Source organism: Nomascus leucogenys, chromosome X (assembly GCF_006542625.1).
Source record: "Nomascus leucogenys isolate Asia chromosome X, Asia_NLE_v1, whole genome shotgun sequence".
Lineage (NCBI taxonomy): Eukaryota > Metazoa > Chordata > Mammalia > Primates > Hylobatidae > Nomascus > Nomascus leucogenys.
Window position 1 is genome coordinate 36,407,813 of NC_044406.1, and position 17,454 is coordinate 36,425,266.

Sequence of the window (17,454 nt, forward strand, 5' to 3'; positions counted from 1 at the left end):
CAAAGATTTGTGATTGTATATTCTCTCTAAAGGAATTTAATATTAATTTTCTTGATGTAAAATATTTCTTTTCTGATTAAAAAGTAGTAGATGCTTTTTATAGAAAATTATAAAATATGGAATAGCAGAATAAAAACTAACAGCCACAATTTCACAATGTGAGGTAAATAATTTGTTGCACATCTATCCAGTCCCTTTTATAACTCGCCAATATCTTAAATTGTATACATATATTAAATTATCACACTGTTCCCCATAAATATGTGTAATTATTAGTTGTTAAGTAAACATTTTTAAAGAAGAAAAAATAATGAACGTCATCAACAATTTTGAAACAATGTATCAACAGAAAAATTATTCTTTATATAACGTGACAGAGTTAATATTCTTGGTACACACAAAAACTTTTGAGATGAAAAAATTTAAAACAGTATGGATATAACATGATAAATAAATATAAGAATAAAATGAAAAATTAGCACCAAAACAGTTCAAACTATAAAGATATAGAAACACTTATGCACTTTCTAGTAATTTCAGAATGAAAAATAAAGCAAAATTTGAATTGAAACTTTCTCCATCAAATTAGAAAACACTTATTTTTGAATAAACAAGGAATACCCATGGATATTCTTAATAATGCTGCCGTTAAATGGGCACTTTTATAAATCTCCCATTGCTGAGATTTTTGTTTATGACTTTCTGTGTTTTGTAATTTTTCAACAAGCAACATTAAAAACATGATATAAATGAATGTTTTCACTATGTTTACCAAGAATTTGTATCAATGTAAATACATATTTATGTTATAATGCATACATTTATATAAACATGGGTCTAATCAAGAAGAATATAACATTCTTCCAGATATTTTCTAACTTACGTATGCTCTCTTTTTATTGAACTCTCAATCTATTTCCTAACTACTCATCTGAAAGGCTATTCTTTGTTTCTACACATAATATTAGGAGTTTTTACAATTATCATTAATTATGGCAGATTATTACTCTATCTAAGATTAATATATATTTGTACCTTCACTGACTGGCAGTATATCAATATATTAATCATATAAATAGATTTCCATTCAAAGTTACATCTAAAAATATTACCTATTATTGAAGGAGAAAGTTCACATGATAACCATGACTCCAAATGTTATGGCTTGTTTATAGTACTGATGATGTGTTATTGGTTAGATATGATGGTCACATAAGAATTATCAGGGTCACAAAGTAGTATAGGGATGCCAGAAATCTTGTTGGCATAGAATTTGGCTACTTGGTCTTCCTTAACATCCTAAGCTGAAACTGAAGTTGAATAGAAGATTTAGGCTAAGCATTTGTGAAAAAGCAAACTTTGAATGGCTGCATGCAATAAAAAATATGCTTGGAATGATTAAAGGGATACCTGATTTTAATGAGAAAGAAAATCCTGCATTCTCATGTAGTTTTGAGGTAGAAGACACACAGGATTTAATTCCAGGTCCTGACAGGACTTAAATCATGGTCCCCACAGGATAGGGTGAAGGAACCCACGTGAACCCACAGATAGAGATGATCACAATCTTTAGCTGCCCTCATTGCTCACTAGCACATGATACTCCCACCAGCGCCTTGATAGTTTACAACTGCCATGGCAATGAACCAGAAGTTCACCCTCCTCTGCCTCCCCACATTACTAACCAGTTCTAAATAACTCACCCTTCAATTTGCATTAACCCACCCCTTTACATGGAACTGAAAGTGGATATAAATGAATATAAATACAGTTGTCAAGAGCCCATAGGTTGCTGCCTGCTGGCTCACTGCCTGTGGGTTAGCCCTGTTCAGAAAGCAGCCGTACTGTTCAGTAAAAGTATTGCTGTCTAACACCACCAGCTCATGCTTAAATTATCTCCAAGGCAAAGCCAAGGACTCTCCTGGAATAAGCTCCAACTTTGGGGCTCACCTATCCTACATGAGCTTCAAGGGGAGAATTTTCCTGGTATTCCATGATTGTATATTTCTCAAGTTGATTTGTTAAAAATATCAAAATCTCAGAATATTTCATTTTATGTCTTGGTCAATGTGTCATTTAAGCATAATGGTGATATAAAATTTGACAAGTAATAATTGTTAGTCCGATGTACCCTAAAACTTAAAGTATAATAATAATAATAGTAATAATAATAAATGCAGTAGGACTATTGTCCTGTAAGATCTTTTATTGTTACATTACTGGAAGCATAGCAGAAAACTCAGAACCACAGAAAAAAGTCATTAATCAAACCATGTATAAAAATTGGCCAAGGTGGGAGGATTGCTTGATCCCAGGAATTTGAGACTGGCATTGACAACATAGTGAGACCACTCTCTAAAAATAAATGAATCAATTGCCCAGGTGTGTCCACCCCTATAGTACCACCCACTTGGGAGGCTGCAGCATGAGGATTGTTTGAGTCCAGGAGTTGGAGGCTGCATAGAAAGGTATGGTCATACTACTGCCCTCCAGCCTTGGCAACAGAACAATATCCTTAGAAAAAAAGCACGTGTAAATACAGACATAAAATTCCTTATTTCTGTCACAAAAGAAGTACATCCTTCACTAAGGATGACATGGGACTGCGTGTTTACAGTGTTTCTCAATGCAGGAGACTGGGCAAAATATCAAAAGCTCTCTTAAGTCCCTTTCTTTTCTTTTTTTTTTTTTTTTACTAAAAAATGCCCTGTGGATGTGTGTATGGGTGTTATGGGATCTTTGGGCAGTCGATTTTCTGGCTGGAAACCTCTGTGCCTGGTGGCGCCTTTGTTCAAGTTCTTGTTATGCATCCAGGAAGAATAAGGTATGCAAACAAGTGGAGGGTAAACAAGACAAAGAGGAGCTTTATCGAGTGTTAGAACAGCTCAGAAGAGATCCACAGTCAGTAGCTCCTCTTTAGGCAGGTCGTCAGGTCAAGTGTTCAGCTCTCAGCAGAGAGGAGGCCCTGAAGAGTGTGTCTTTTCTCTGCAGGCAGGTCTTTCCAACATCTGCAGCTCTCAGCAGAGAGGAGGCCCTGGAGAGGGTAGCTCCTCTCTGCAGCTGGTTGTCCCATTGTCTCCCATCCTCTGCCCTGCTCTGGCTGAATCCCAGGCATTTATGGACCTCAGAGGGGAGAAAGTGCATGTACATTGGTCCATGGGTGGGCCTAGAAAAGGCACCACAAGTCCATACTCTGGTCTCTGGGATTGGCAGCCTGGCCCATCCCTGGCCTGAAGGTGGGGTCTTACCTAGGACCACCCCCTTCTGCTCTGGATCCTGTTTGCCTCCCACGGCAGTCCATGGTGCCCAGGCTGCTCACACCTGCAGAGCACTACCCAGCTGCCCTCAGCACCCCCTTGGCTTCCCCTCTCATGTTTCTTGGCACCCGAATTCTGGAGGGGTCTGAGGTGGCAGGGGGCTGGCATTCCAGGGCTGACCTGCCCATGTGCAAGCCCAGCTGAGCTGTGAGAGTGCAGGGGCTCAGCCCACAACCTGCTCTGAAATCAGAGTGGGTGCTGGGAGCAGGGAGAGACCAGGTAGCGGGAGCAGACACCTCTGAGCCTGCAGGGACAGTGGGGGCCTTCCCAGGCTTCAGAGAGTGCAGGCTGCAGACACACCTGGGTCCTGCTCCTGGGAGGGGAGTTGCAGCTGCACCCAGGGAGCTCCTGACCCACCAACTCTGAAGGGTTGGGGCTCCCACTTGTCCTCAGATCCTGGGTCTGCAGCCATGGTTCCAGTGGCTACAGCTGCACCCAGGAGGGCAGGGATCCTGCCTGCCCCATAGAGCCAGAAGTCTGCTGCAGTTTGGGTGGCTGCAGGGGCACCCAGGGGCTCCCTCCCCAACTTGTAAAAGGTGGGGATCCCACTTGTCCCTGGCTTTTGCTGGCTCCACAGAGCATGCAGCCCTGGCTGGGCCTCCCTACTGCAGCCAGTATGATGGCAGTGGCTGCTGCTATCATGGTGACAGAGGGAAAACTCTGGCGTTCCCTGAAAGTCCCTGGCTCAATGTGCATGTCCCTTCCTATGCAAATTCCTGTTCCCTGTGGGCCTTGCTCTCTGCCTTCTGTCCCTGCAGAGCTGTGGGAGGAAATGTCATGACTTCTTTCTTGCTAACTATAACACATCAGGTAGGTCCACAGATCAGTCCTCCCAGAAGTTGAGTGTGAGTGAACATGAGGGAAAGTGAGCAGACTACCTATGGGTTGGGCCACTTGGTCCATGGCCTGATAGAGATCCTCATCCTTCTACTAGAAGTCAGCGACACCACCATGCACTTGCTCCCTTGAGGGGCCCAGACAAGGGAGGAACAAGGGCCATAGAGGGGAGGAGGGTCAGGTGAACACAGAGTGAGTTTTGAGCAGTGATATCGAGGTATTTGAGTCTCAGAGGCATAAAAAAAACACACACGGAGGATGGATTCCAAAGTCCTTAGTGGGGTCCTAGGAAGGGATGGAGGAAAGAGCTGGGGGAGGGGGGACAAGGAGGGACGCCACAGCCCTTAAGGCAAGCACACATCTCACTGCGCATGCTCTTTGGGCACCCACCTCAGTGCGCATGTTCACTGGGCATCTTCTACTCTACCCCTTCGCCCACGTGGTGAATTCCTTGGAGCTGTGAGGTCAAGTTCCTGAGGTCTAGATTCTTTCTCTCCTACTGAGATGCAGCAGGTAAGTCCACAGGCCAATCCAACTGGAAGTTGAAGTGTGAGTGAGGGTGAGGAGGAGCCAGCAGGCTTCCAGAGGGTCTTCAGGGGGAGGGAGACTCGGAGGGAGAAGGGCCTGGAGGTCTTCATCCTTTTCACATGGCGCCACAGCCATGGGCCTTCTTTTTTGTCAGGGCCACAGCTAGGAAGGAAGGAAGGCCTTGGCATGGAGGGGATCGGGTTAAAATGGGGCACGTGTTGTGGGTGCTGTTGGAGGTATCTGAGTCCCAGAAATGCCTTAAACCACATCAGAAATATCCAGTGACTCTTTCCAGGAGCCTTAAGGCATTACTTGGCTAGCTTCACCACCTTAAGTGACTGTGCAAGCATTCTATTCAGAAGGCACACAAAGTTATATTTGCCCTGGGACTTACCTTCAAAGTATTTCCAAACTTTAAAAAAATGACAAGTTAACATTTGGCCATGGAAGTGCTCAAATATAGCTTTCCTCTCAAGTGCATTTTCCCAATCACAGCATTTTTGTATTCTCTTTGCAGAGTGAAATATAATCTGGTGAGGAAGATCAACATGTAGGCCTAGACCAAGACGAAGTTTACAAACTCCTGAGCTGATTAGGCCTATGCTTGTGAGTGCTTTAACATTCGTTGTTTTCTATTAGCAGAAATTCCTTTTTGTGATAGTGTTGTTGAACTAGTATACATACACTGTTAAAGGTCTTCCGAGCTGATAAACAATGATCATGGCATCTCATGAAGGAAAGACCAATCCAAGAGGATTATGTTCTGTTTTTTGTTTTGTTTTTTTTTTTGTTGTTGTTGTTTTATTTTTTTGTTTGTTTGTTTGGAGACGAAGTCTTGCTCTGTCGCCCAGGCTTGGCGACTGCAGCTTCTGCCTCCCGGGTTCAAGCAATTCTCCTGCCTCAGCCTCCTGAGTAGCTGGGACTACAGGCACATGCCGCCATGCCCAGCTAATTTCATTTTGTATTTTAGTAGAGACAGGGGAAAGGGTTTTACCGTGTTGCCCAGGCTGGTCTCAAACTCCTGAGCTCAGGCAATGCACCTGCCTCGGCCTCCCAAAGTGCTGGAATTACAGGCCTGAGCCACTGTGCTTGGCGTACATTCTGGTTTTTTTTTTTTTTTTTTTTTTTGAGACGGAGTCTCACTCTGTCGCCCAGGCTGGAGTGCAGTGGCGCAATCTCGGCTCACTGCAAGCTCCGCCTCCCGGGTTCACGCCATTCTCCTGCCTCAGCCTCTCCGAGTAGCTGGGACTACAGGCGCCCGCCACCACGCCCGGCTTATTTTTTGTATTTTTAGTAGAGACAGGGTTTCACCGTGGTCTCGAACTCCTGACCTTGTGATCCGCCCGCCTTGGCCTCCCAAAGTGCTGGGATTACAAGCGTGAGCCACCGCGCCCGGCTACATTCTGGTTTTGCCTGGATGGATAACCTTGTGTTCCCCAGATTTTGCCCATGACTTCCTCCATATGCTTATTCATAACAGATTGCACACATCCATCCCAACATAGATTAAATCACCTTCCAAAGCTCTTGAGGGTAATTCTGTCTTAGAGTAACCTCTCTGTGGGGAGAATAACTTTATGAATAATAAGTACATGGAATAGTGTTGGGGAAATGTCTTTAGACTTACTTATGATCAGAAATACCTATGTATTCTGTATATTTACATTATTGACATGTATTGATAACAAAACTTTTTATTTGTACACACACAAACATGGTCCCAGGAGCCCAGTGATGAGGAGCCTCAACAAGAAGAACCACCAACTGAAAGCTGGGATCCTACACCTGGTCAGGAGAGAGAAGATCAGGGTGCAGCTGAGATTCAAGGTGCTGGCAAGGGAAAGAAAGAATGTCTATGGTGGGGAGGAGGCCTATGTATGCATCATGCCTCACGTCATGACCAGTAACAGGAGGAAAGAAAACATTAGGAAAGGATCTCAAACACTTGCTGAAAGTTGGCTGGAAAAGTGAAGAGTATAGTTTGCAGCTTCATGCAGTCCCTGGATATAATGAATATTTTCTTTTTCTTCAAGATGTATTTTGTATGCTTGAAAATATAGTCCTTGCTAAATCAGATGAAGCAGTTTAATTTTATGTATAAAATATGCAGTATTTCACTAGTTTAATGTGTTCTTCTTAGAATGTTGCTTTATGATCTTCTAAGCCATTGCGTCAACAGTGCTATAAACACCCTTTAATAGCATGTAGAGTGCCAAGTCATCCTACCTTGTAACACCCTGAATAAAGCCCATTTGCATAGGGATGTTAGCCCCATTTTATAAATAAGAAAATTGAGGCTCAGGGATTGAGGTTTACCAAGAACTCTTGACTCACGGAGACAAAATTCATATTTTGTCCCAAGGTTTGTGTTATCCATGTTGTAATAAGAAAAGATCAGTGGTTTTGCTTAAGATACTTATTTGAATGTGTGTGTACTGTAAGGTACTTCAGTATTGGCTCAGGACAAAACACAGTCCAATGAAGCAGAATAGCAACTCCAGAAAAGAGCTCAATAAATGACAGCCACTCTTAGAGTGGTATCCTTTGATTGGTATTTTTTCAGGATGTTTGGGAAAAGGTGGATAATTCAGGACACTGGCATACAGGTCTCTCTATTAGTATGATTTTGAAGGGGCTTTTAAAAGTTTCTGAAGCACTTTCATAATTAGAAAACTCAAAATACCATAAGTTTATCCTGAATCAGAAGTTGTTTACTCAGCGGATACCATTTTCACGCTAAACATTGGCAGAATTTGGGACGTGGACTATTTTAGCAATTCATTGTTAAGAGGTTTCCAGAATATGACTGTCAATGATGACCACTAATTTCTTTGCACTCAATTTCCTGTGCCCTCACTGGAAGACAGTTAGTTTCCTGTTATTTTGGTACATTATTCTAAATGTGATTCGTTTATATAAAGTTACATATAGGGCCCTTGAACCTAAGCATGACGTTAACTAACTTTATCCAAATAATTTTCAAGTTACCTCAACAAGGGATGGGAGTCCAATTGTAAGATTTCTCATAAGCAGCCAAATACATTGATCTAATCCTTTAGAAAATTACATTTCATTTATGATTAAAATTTATCCAGACTTCAGATTTCTTAGTTGATATTCACTGTTCATAATACACAATGGTAAAGTATGGGAAATGTAGGTGTGGTGTGATTTATCCTCAGATTGTCGTTTAAGATAAGATTTTATAATACAGGAAAACAAAGGTGTGACATCTTTACATGATGTTTATTAGCACAATAGTCCACAGGCTTTTATTTCATAACACTAAGGAAAAGAATACTATCATTTCCTTATTTGTCTTTCTTGTTTGCCTGCTTCAGTCAAGAACCTTTGTATTTTTTAGTGCCTGACCTGGAAACTGATCTCCTGGAGCTGTCTGAGTCAAAGACTGGGGATGAATGCAGAGATGGTCCTGATGTCCAGGGGAAATTCTGCCAAAATTAGAGCAATTTAAAATGCCAGAAGAAGGGATGCTATCCATTAGGAGGCAAAATTATGTGCTTTCTGTTTTTCACAATATTATACTTTTGATAATATAAAGAGAGAACATTACTGCCCCTTTAAAAACACAATTCAAATGCAGGCTTTCTTTGAAAAGTTGTTCCAACCCCAAATGCCTGACTGGAAGACTTAAACACTGTGAGATACAGAAACAAATGGGGTCAAAGCCATATTGAATCATCAAATATGAAAGCATTTTCTTACTTGTGACTATAACCAACAGCTAACAATTTTCAGATTATTTTCTAATTTCTGCTTTTAATAAATACATAATACATTTGTAATACCACTTTGTGTGAAATATGCTGAGTACTGAAGGAGGTTCTAGTACCAGATCTAACATAATTGGTGAGATTTTGGGTGAATTCCATAAATTCTACACCCATCTTTTGCTGTTATTGAACATAGTAAACGCAAATCAAGTATATTAAAATCTGTTTCAAGGTTGATTTCCATATTTTCATGTTCTGTTGGATAGAATACAAAGTTATGATTTTTCATAACAATCAATTTCACTCCGGTTATAATATCTGAGTTGAGATTTCATGGTTCCCAAGAAATGAGTGGGCAACGTGCTTGATGTTTCCTTTCCTGTATGGAGACCCAAATGACTGTTCTTGGATTTTGTTAAATTTTAAATACTCTGGCTCTTAAAGAATAATTGCATTTTAAATCCTTTCCGCAGTGAACCCTTGAGTGACTGAATAATAAAATGGCAAGAGACAGTCAGGTTTCTGTGGCCGATGTAGTAGGGAGCATGCATGTAGGTCAGTGATGCTCAAGGTGGGTGTAAGATGCCTGTGCTAAGCATGCTCCCTGTCTTCCTGTCAGTCTTGATGAGCTACTGTGTGTAATTAGATTGAAGGCACATGTGATAGAACCACCTCTAACCCTATCATAGGTTACATATTACAGGTTTCTGCCTTGAGACATCAGATGATACAATTTAAAGTTCAAAGACCATAACGTCCTAATTCTTGAGTAGTCGACATAAGTATCTTTTACACATATTTTCCAATTGCTGACTGTTAATTAGAAGAGCTTAGGAATTTCAAGGAAGCACTCCATATTTAGGGAAGAAATTACCTAAATGCTTTTACTCTACACTGCTGAACCATTCCATTAGACCATTTACATTGAAAGATAGCTTTCACTTTATTTCCAGGAGCCTATTGAAGAAGCCTCAACTGTATTCTTTGGAAGGTTATAGTCTTTTCTTTTGTCTAGAATTAATTTCTTTTTATATTATTGTACTATAAAGTCTAGGGTACATGTGCACAATGTGAAGGTTTGATACATAGGTATACATGTGCCATGTTGGTTTGTTGCACCCATCGATTCGTCATTTACATTAGGTATTTCTCCTAAAGCTATCCTTCCCCCAGCCCCACACCCCCCAACAGGCCCTGGTGTGTGATCTTCCCCACGCTGTGTCCAAGTGATCTCATTGTTCAATTCCCACCTATGAGTGAGAACATGCAGTGTTTGGTTTTCTGTCCTTGTAATAGTTTGCTGAGAATGATGGTTTCATCCATGTCCCTACAAAGGACATGAACTCATCCTTTTTTATGGCTGCATAGTATTCCATGGTGTATATGAGCCACATTTTCTTAATCTTGTCTATCACTGATGGACATTTGGGTTGGTTCCAAGTCTTTGCTATTGTGAATAGTGCCACAATAAACATACGTGTGCATATGTCTTTATAGTAGCATGATTTATAATCCTTTGGGTATATACCCAGTAATGGGATTGCTGGGTCAAATGGTATTTCTAGTTCTAGATCCTTGAGGGATCGCCACACTGTCAGGAACGTTATAGTCTTAAATGCTCATCTTATTAAAATAGATAGCACATTACATGATAAAGGAAAAGAATAAAAAGTAAAAAAAAATAAGAGAGCAGTAGAATAAACCTAAGGGAAAAAGAAGGAGGAAGTGAATAAAAGATATATATGAATCACTAGTAAAAGGAAAACAAATCCAAAAGTAATAAATTTGAAAGTTTTTTGGGGGGGAATAGTTATGAATAGAGTATCCAATAGTTTACACACTTGGAAAAAAATGGAAAAACTTCACAGAACATGAACAAGACACAGATATTGAAAATAAGTTATAATTGAAAGTGAATACATTATTGATCTGTAATAATTTCAGCATATGGATGAAATTGTTGATATGCCAGACACGTATACATTATTTGATATATTCCTATAATACATTAATACCTAAACATCACAAAGACTTGAAGAACTTCTGAAATTTGCTGGTTGTCCCTCAAAAACATTTACTTTTAGAAACAAATATTTTTTTTTTTTTTTTGACGGAGTCTTGCTCTGTCACCCAGGCTAATTTTTATATTTTTTTTAGAGACAGGGTTTCACCATGTTAGCCAGGATAGTCTCAATCTCCTGACCTCATGATCCACCTGCTTTGGCCTCCCAAAGTGCTGGGATTACAGGCGTGAGCCACCCTGCGGGTACCCCTCTGAGATGAAGCTTCCAGAGGAACGATCAGGCAGAAACATTTGCAGTTCAGCAATATTTGCTGTTCTGCAGACTCTGTTGCTGAAACCCAGGCAAACAGGGTCTGGAGTGGACCTCCAGCAAACTCCAACAGACCTGCAGTTGAGGGTCCTGACTGTTAGAAGGAAAACTAGCAAACAGAAAGGTCATCCACACCAAAACCCCATCTGTACATCACCATCATCAAAGACCAAAGGTAGGTAAAACAACAAAGATGGGGAAAAAGAGCAGAAAAGCTGAAAATTCTAAAATTCAGAGCACCTCTCCCCCTCCAAAGGAACGCAGCTCCTCGCCAGCAATGGAACAAAGCTGGACGGAGAATGACTTTGATGAGTTGAGAGAAGAAGGCTTCAGATGATCAAACTACTCTGAGCTAAAGGAGGAAGTTTGAACCCATGGCAAAGAAGTTAAAAACCTTGAAAAATGATTAGACGAATGGCTAACAAGAACAACCAGTGTAGAGAAGTCCTTAAATGACCTGATTGAGCTGAAAACCATGGCACGAGGACTATGTGATGAATGCACAAACTTCAGTAGCCAATTCGATCAACTGGAAGAAAGGGTATCAGTAATGGAAGATCAAACGAATGAAATGAAGTGAGAAGAGAAGTTTATAGAAAAAAGAATAAAAAGAAATGAAAAAAGCCTCCAGGAAACATGGGACTATCTGAAAAGACCAAATCTACATCTGATTGGTGTACCTGAAAGTGATGAGGAGAATGGAACCAAGTTGGAAAACACTCTGCAGGATATTATCCAGGAGAACTTCCCCAACCTAGCAAGGCAGGCCAACATTCAAATTCAGGAAATACAGAGAACACCACAAAGATATGCCTCGAGAAGAGCAACTCCAAGACACATAATTGTCAGATTCACCAAAGTTGAAATGAGGGAAAAAATGTTAAGGGCAGCCAGAGAGAAAGGTCTGGTTACCCACAAAGGGAAACCCATCAGATTAACAGTGGATGTCTTCGCAGAAACTCTACAAGCCAGAAGAGAGTGGGGGCCAACATTCAACATTCTTAAAGCAAAGAATTTTCAACCCAGAATTTCATATGCAGTCAAACTAAGTTTCATAAGTGAGTGACAAATAAAATACTTTACAGACAAGCAAATGCTGACAGATTTTGTCACCACCAGGCCTGCCCTAAAAGAGCTCCTGAAGGAAGCAAAGCACTAAACATGGAAAGGAACAACCAGTACCAGCCACTGCAAAAACAAGCCAAATTGTAAAGACCATCGATGCTAGAAAGAAACTCCATCAATTAATGAGCAAAAAAACCAGCTAACATCATAATGTCAGGATCAGATTCACACATAACAATATGAACCTTAAATGTAAATGAGCTAAATGCTCCAATTAAAAGACAGATTGGCAAATTGGACAAAGAGTCAAGACCCATCAGTGTGCTGTATTCAGGAGCCCCATCTTACATGCAGAGACAAACATATGCTCAAAATAAAGGGATGGAGGAAGATCTACCAAGCAAATGGAAAACAAAAAAAGGCAGGGGTTGCAATCCTAGTCTCTGATTAAAACAGATTTCAAACCAACAAAGATCAAAAGAGACAAAGAAGGCCATTACATAATGGTAAAGGTATCAATTCAACGTGAAGAGTTAACTATATTAAATATATATGCACCCAATACAGGAGGACCCAGATTCATAAAGCAAGTCCTTAGAGACCTAAAAAGAGACTTAGACTCCCACACAATAATAATGGGAGACTTTAACACCCCACTGTCAACATTAGACAGACCAACGAGACAGAAAGTTAACAAGGATATCCAGGAATTGAACTCAGCTCTACACCAAGTGGACCTAAGAGACATCTACAGAACTCTCCACCCCAAATCAACAGAATATACATTTTTCTCAACACCACATCGCACTTATTCCAAAATTGACCACATAATTGGAAGTAAAGCACTTCTCGGCAAATGTAAAAGAACAGAAATTATAACAAACTATCTCTCAGACCACAGTGCAATGAAACTAGAACTCAGGATTAAGAAACTCACTCAAAACCACTCAACCACATGGAAACTGAACAACCTGCTACTGAATGACTACTGGGTACATAACGAAATGAAGGCAGAAATAAGATGTTCTTTGAAACCAATGAGAACAAAGACACAACATACCAGAATCTCTGGGACAAATTTAAAGCAGTGTGTAGAGGGAAATTTATGGCACTAAATGCCCACAAGAGAAAGCAGGAAAGATCTAAAACTGACAACCTAACATCACAATTAAAAGAACTAGAGAAGCAAGAGTAAACACATTCAAAAGCTAGCAGAAGGCAAGAAATAACTAAAATCAGAGCAGAACTCAAGGATATAGAGACACAAAAAACCCCTCATAAAAATCAACGAATCCAGGAGCTGGCTTTTTGAAAAGATCAACAAAATTGATAGACCACTAGCAAGACTAATAAAGAAGAAAAGAGAGAAGAATCAAATAGATGCAATAAAAAACGAAAAAGGGGATGTCACCACCGATCCCACAGAAATACAATCTACCACCAGAGAACACTACAAACACCTCTACGCAAATAAACTAGAAAATCTAGAAGAAATGGATAAATTCCTCGACAAATACACCCTCCCAAGACTAAACCAGGAAGAAGTTGAATCTCAGAATAGACCAATAACAGGCTCTGAAATTGTGGCAATAATCAATAGCTTACCAAACAAAAAGAGTCCAGGACCTGATGGATTCACAGCCGAATTCTACCAGAGGTACAAGGAGGAACTGGTACCATTCCTTCTGAAACTATTCCCATCAATAGAAAAAGAGGGAATCCTCCCTAACACATTTTATGAAGCCAGCATCATCCTGATACCAAAGCCTGGCACAGACATAACCAAAAAATAGAATTGCAGACCAATATCCTTGATGAACATTGATACAAATATCCTCAATAAGATACTGGCAAACCAAATCCAGCAGCACATTAAAAAGCTTATACACCATGATCAAGTGGGCTTCACCCCTCGGATGCAAGGCTGGTTCAACATACGCAAATCAATAAATGTAATCCAGCATATAAACAGAACCAAAGACAAAAACCACATGATTATCTCAATAGATGCAGAAAAGGCCTTTGACAAAATTCAACAACCCTTCATGCTAAAAACTCTCAATAAATTAGGTATTGATGTGACGTATCTCAAAATAATAAGAGCTATCTATGACAAACCCACAGCCAATATCATACTGAATGGGCAAAAACTGGAAGCATTCCCTTTGAAAACTGGCACAAGACAGGGATGCCCTCTCTCACCACTCCTATTCAACATACTGTTGGAAGTTCTGGCCAGGGCAATCAGGCAGAAGAAGGAAATAAAGGGTATTCAATTAGGAAAAGAGGAAGTCAAATTGTCCCTGTTTGCAGATGACATGATTGTATATCTAGAAAACCCCATCATCTCAGCCCAAAATCTCCTTAAGCTGATTAGCAACTTCAGCAAAGTCTCAGGATACAAAATCAATGTACAAAAATCACAAGCATTCTTGTACACCAATCACAGACAAACAGAGAGCCAAATCATGAGTGAACTCCCATTCACAATTGTTTCAAAGAGAATAAAATACCTAGGAATCCAACTGACAAGGGATGTGAAGGACCTCTTCAAGGAGAACTACAAACCACTGCTCAATGAAATAAAAGAGGATACAAACAAATGGAAGAACATTCCATACTCATGGGTTGGAAGAATCAATATCGTGAAAATGGCCATACTGCCCAAGGTAATTTATAGATGCAATGCCATCCCCATCAAGCTGCCAATGACTTTCTTCACAGAATTGGAAAAAACTACTTTAAAGTTCATATGGAGCCAAAAAAGAGCCCGCATTGCCAAGTCAATCCTAAGCCAAAAGAACAAAGCTGGAGGCATCACGCTACCTGACTTCAAACTATGCTACAAGGCTACAGTAACCAAAACAGCATGGTACTGGTACCACAACAGAGACATAGATCAATGGAACAGAACAGAGCCCTCAGAAATGATGCCGCAGAGCTACAACTATCTGATCTTTGACAAACCTGACAAAAACAAGAAATGGGGAAATGATTCCCTATTTAATAAATGGTGCTGGGAAAACTGGCTAGCCATATGTAGAAAGCTGAAACTGGATCCCTTCCTTACACCTTATACAAAAACTAATTCAAGATGGATTAAAGACTTAAATGTTAGACCTAAAACCATTAAAATCCTACAAGAAAACCTAGGCAATACCATTCAGGACATAGGCGTAGGCAAGGACTTCATGTCTAAAACACCAAAAGCAATGGCAACAAAAGCCAAAATTGACAAATGGGATCTCATTAAACTAAAGAGCTTCCGCACAGCAAAAGAAAACTACCATCAGAGTGAACTGGCAACCTACAGAATGGGAGAAAATTTTTGCAACCTACTCGTCTGACAAAGGGCTAATATCCAGAATCTACAATGAACTCAAACAAATTTACAAGAAAAAAACAAACAACCCCATCAAAAAGTGGGCGAAGGACATGAACAGACACTTCTCAAAAGAAGACATTTATGCAGCCAAAAAACACATGAAAAAATGCTCATCATCACTGGCCATCAGAGAAATGCAAATCAAAACCACAGTGAGATACCATCTCACACCAGTTAGAATGGCCATCATTAAAAAGTCAGGAAACAACAGGTGCTGGAGAGGATGTGGGGAAATAGGAACACTTTTATACTGTTGGTGGGACTGTAAACTAGTTCAACCATTGTGAAGTCAGTGTGGCGATTCCTCAGGAATCTAGAACTAGAAATACCATTTGACCCAGCCATCCCATTACTGGGTATATACCCAAAGGACTATAAATCATGCTGCTATAAAGACACATGCACACGTATGTTTATTGCGGCAGTATTCACAATAGCAAAGACTTGGAACCAATCCAAATGTCCAACAACGATAGACTGGATTAAGAAAATGTGGCACATATACACCATGGAATACTATGCAGCCATAAAAAATGATGAGTTGATATCCTTTGTAGGGACGTGGATGAAACTGGAAAACATCATTCTCAGTAAACTATCGCAAGGACAAAAAATCAAACACCGCATGTTCTCACTCATAGGTGGGAATTGAACAATGAGAACACATGGACACAGGAAGGGGAACATCACACTCCGGAGACTGTTGTGGGGTGGGGGGAGGGGGGAGGGACAGCATTAGGAGATATACCTAATGCTAAATGACGAGTTAATGGGTGCAGCAAAACAACATGGCACATAGATACATATGTAACAAACCTGCACATTGTGCACATGTACCTTAAAACCTAAAGTATAATAATAAGATAAAATAAAATTAAATTTAAAAAAAAGAAAAAATACGGCAGAACAAGCTCTATAAGCACAGTCTTATTTTCTTTTGTTATCCAGAATTCTTCTGATTCTTAAGGCTCCCAGAAATTGGAAGCTGAATAAAGCAACTCAAGTTTCCTTTATTTTGCACTCGATTACAGAAATTTATAGTTTTTAAAAAAGTTCCTCTGAGGGTATATCTGGATCATCTGACATTACTGAAGAAGCACCATATCCAGCCACTGGTTTTTTTCATGCAACCAGAGAGCAGAAATAAGGATCAGAAAATACTGAATAGAGTTCAAAGCTCAGAGGTACCAGGTTGCAGCAGAAAAATCCAGGTCTAGTTCTAAAAATGAAAGTTTGTCTTGTTTGAGAAGTTTACAGACTAGGCATATTAGAAGTGTAGTTTGTGATAAAAATAGTCTCATTAATTTCACATCCAGCTCTTTTACTAGTGTTAATCTGGGAGAAAAATGAGAAGCAAATGGTGACTACTTTTATGCAGAATATTTTATTAATTCCTTAACTTTATTATTCTCTTAACTTGGACTTTGCCTTATGATACAGAAGTAGCATTTATATTTTTTTTCAAAAAAATAGTTTGCTTACATTGTTTTGTGATTTAACCTAAATATACAATTTTGCATGAGGTATAATAGATCATTACAAAAATGTGAACTTTCAAAATAGTTACAATTATATTGAATTAATTGCTTTTGTAGCTTACAGGCGTTTTTGTACCCCCACTATGTAGGTTTTGCAACTAAATTTATACCTAAAAGTCTGTTTTCTCCTGGATATTTGATAATATCATTGAAGCAAAAAGCTATGCTTAAATCTGATAAACAAAAGGTTATTTGCATAGAAAAGATGTTAAAGATAATTTTGAAATTAGAAAAACAAATACTGTAGTGTTTGTTGTTGCTGATGGTTTGTTTCTTTTTTGTTTTTTAGCAAAACACCACTGATGTCTCTTGGATCCCAAAAACCCACAAGATGAAGTCCAAACACCTAATAGTTTCCTCTTAGTCACTCATGGTCCTCATGTAGTTAAGCCAAGCTGAACTTCATGCCATTCCCCCAAACACTCCATCCACTTTGTTCACATTGTTGCCTCTGTAATGCATCTACTCCAGTTTACCTACCCAGCAAATTTCTATTTATTCTTCAAAACTAGCTCAAAATGTATTTTTTCCAATGCCTTCCATGTCTTTCCCAGGAAGAATGTCTCCCCATTTCCATGTCAATTTCTCACAACTGTTTCATCATATTTACATTATAAATATGTCTCCCACTAGTATCCCTCAGCTTTTTATCCTCAGCATCTAAGATGGACCTTGACACATTAGCATATCCTCAATAAAATCTTGAGAACTAAAAAG

The 17,454-nt window shown here is 39.7% G+C and overlaps 1 pseudogene; it reads left to right on the plus strand.

The window, feature by feature from the left end:
- The first annotated feature begins 5,207 nt into the window (after positions 1 to 5,207).
- Positions 5,208 to 8,242, plus strand: LOC100596251 (annotated as a pseudogene).
- The last annotated feature ends 9,212 nt before the right edge of the window (positions 8,243 to 17,454 follow it).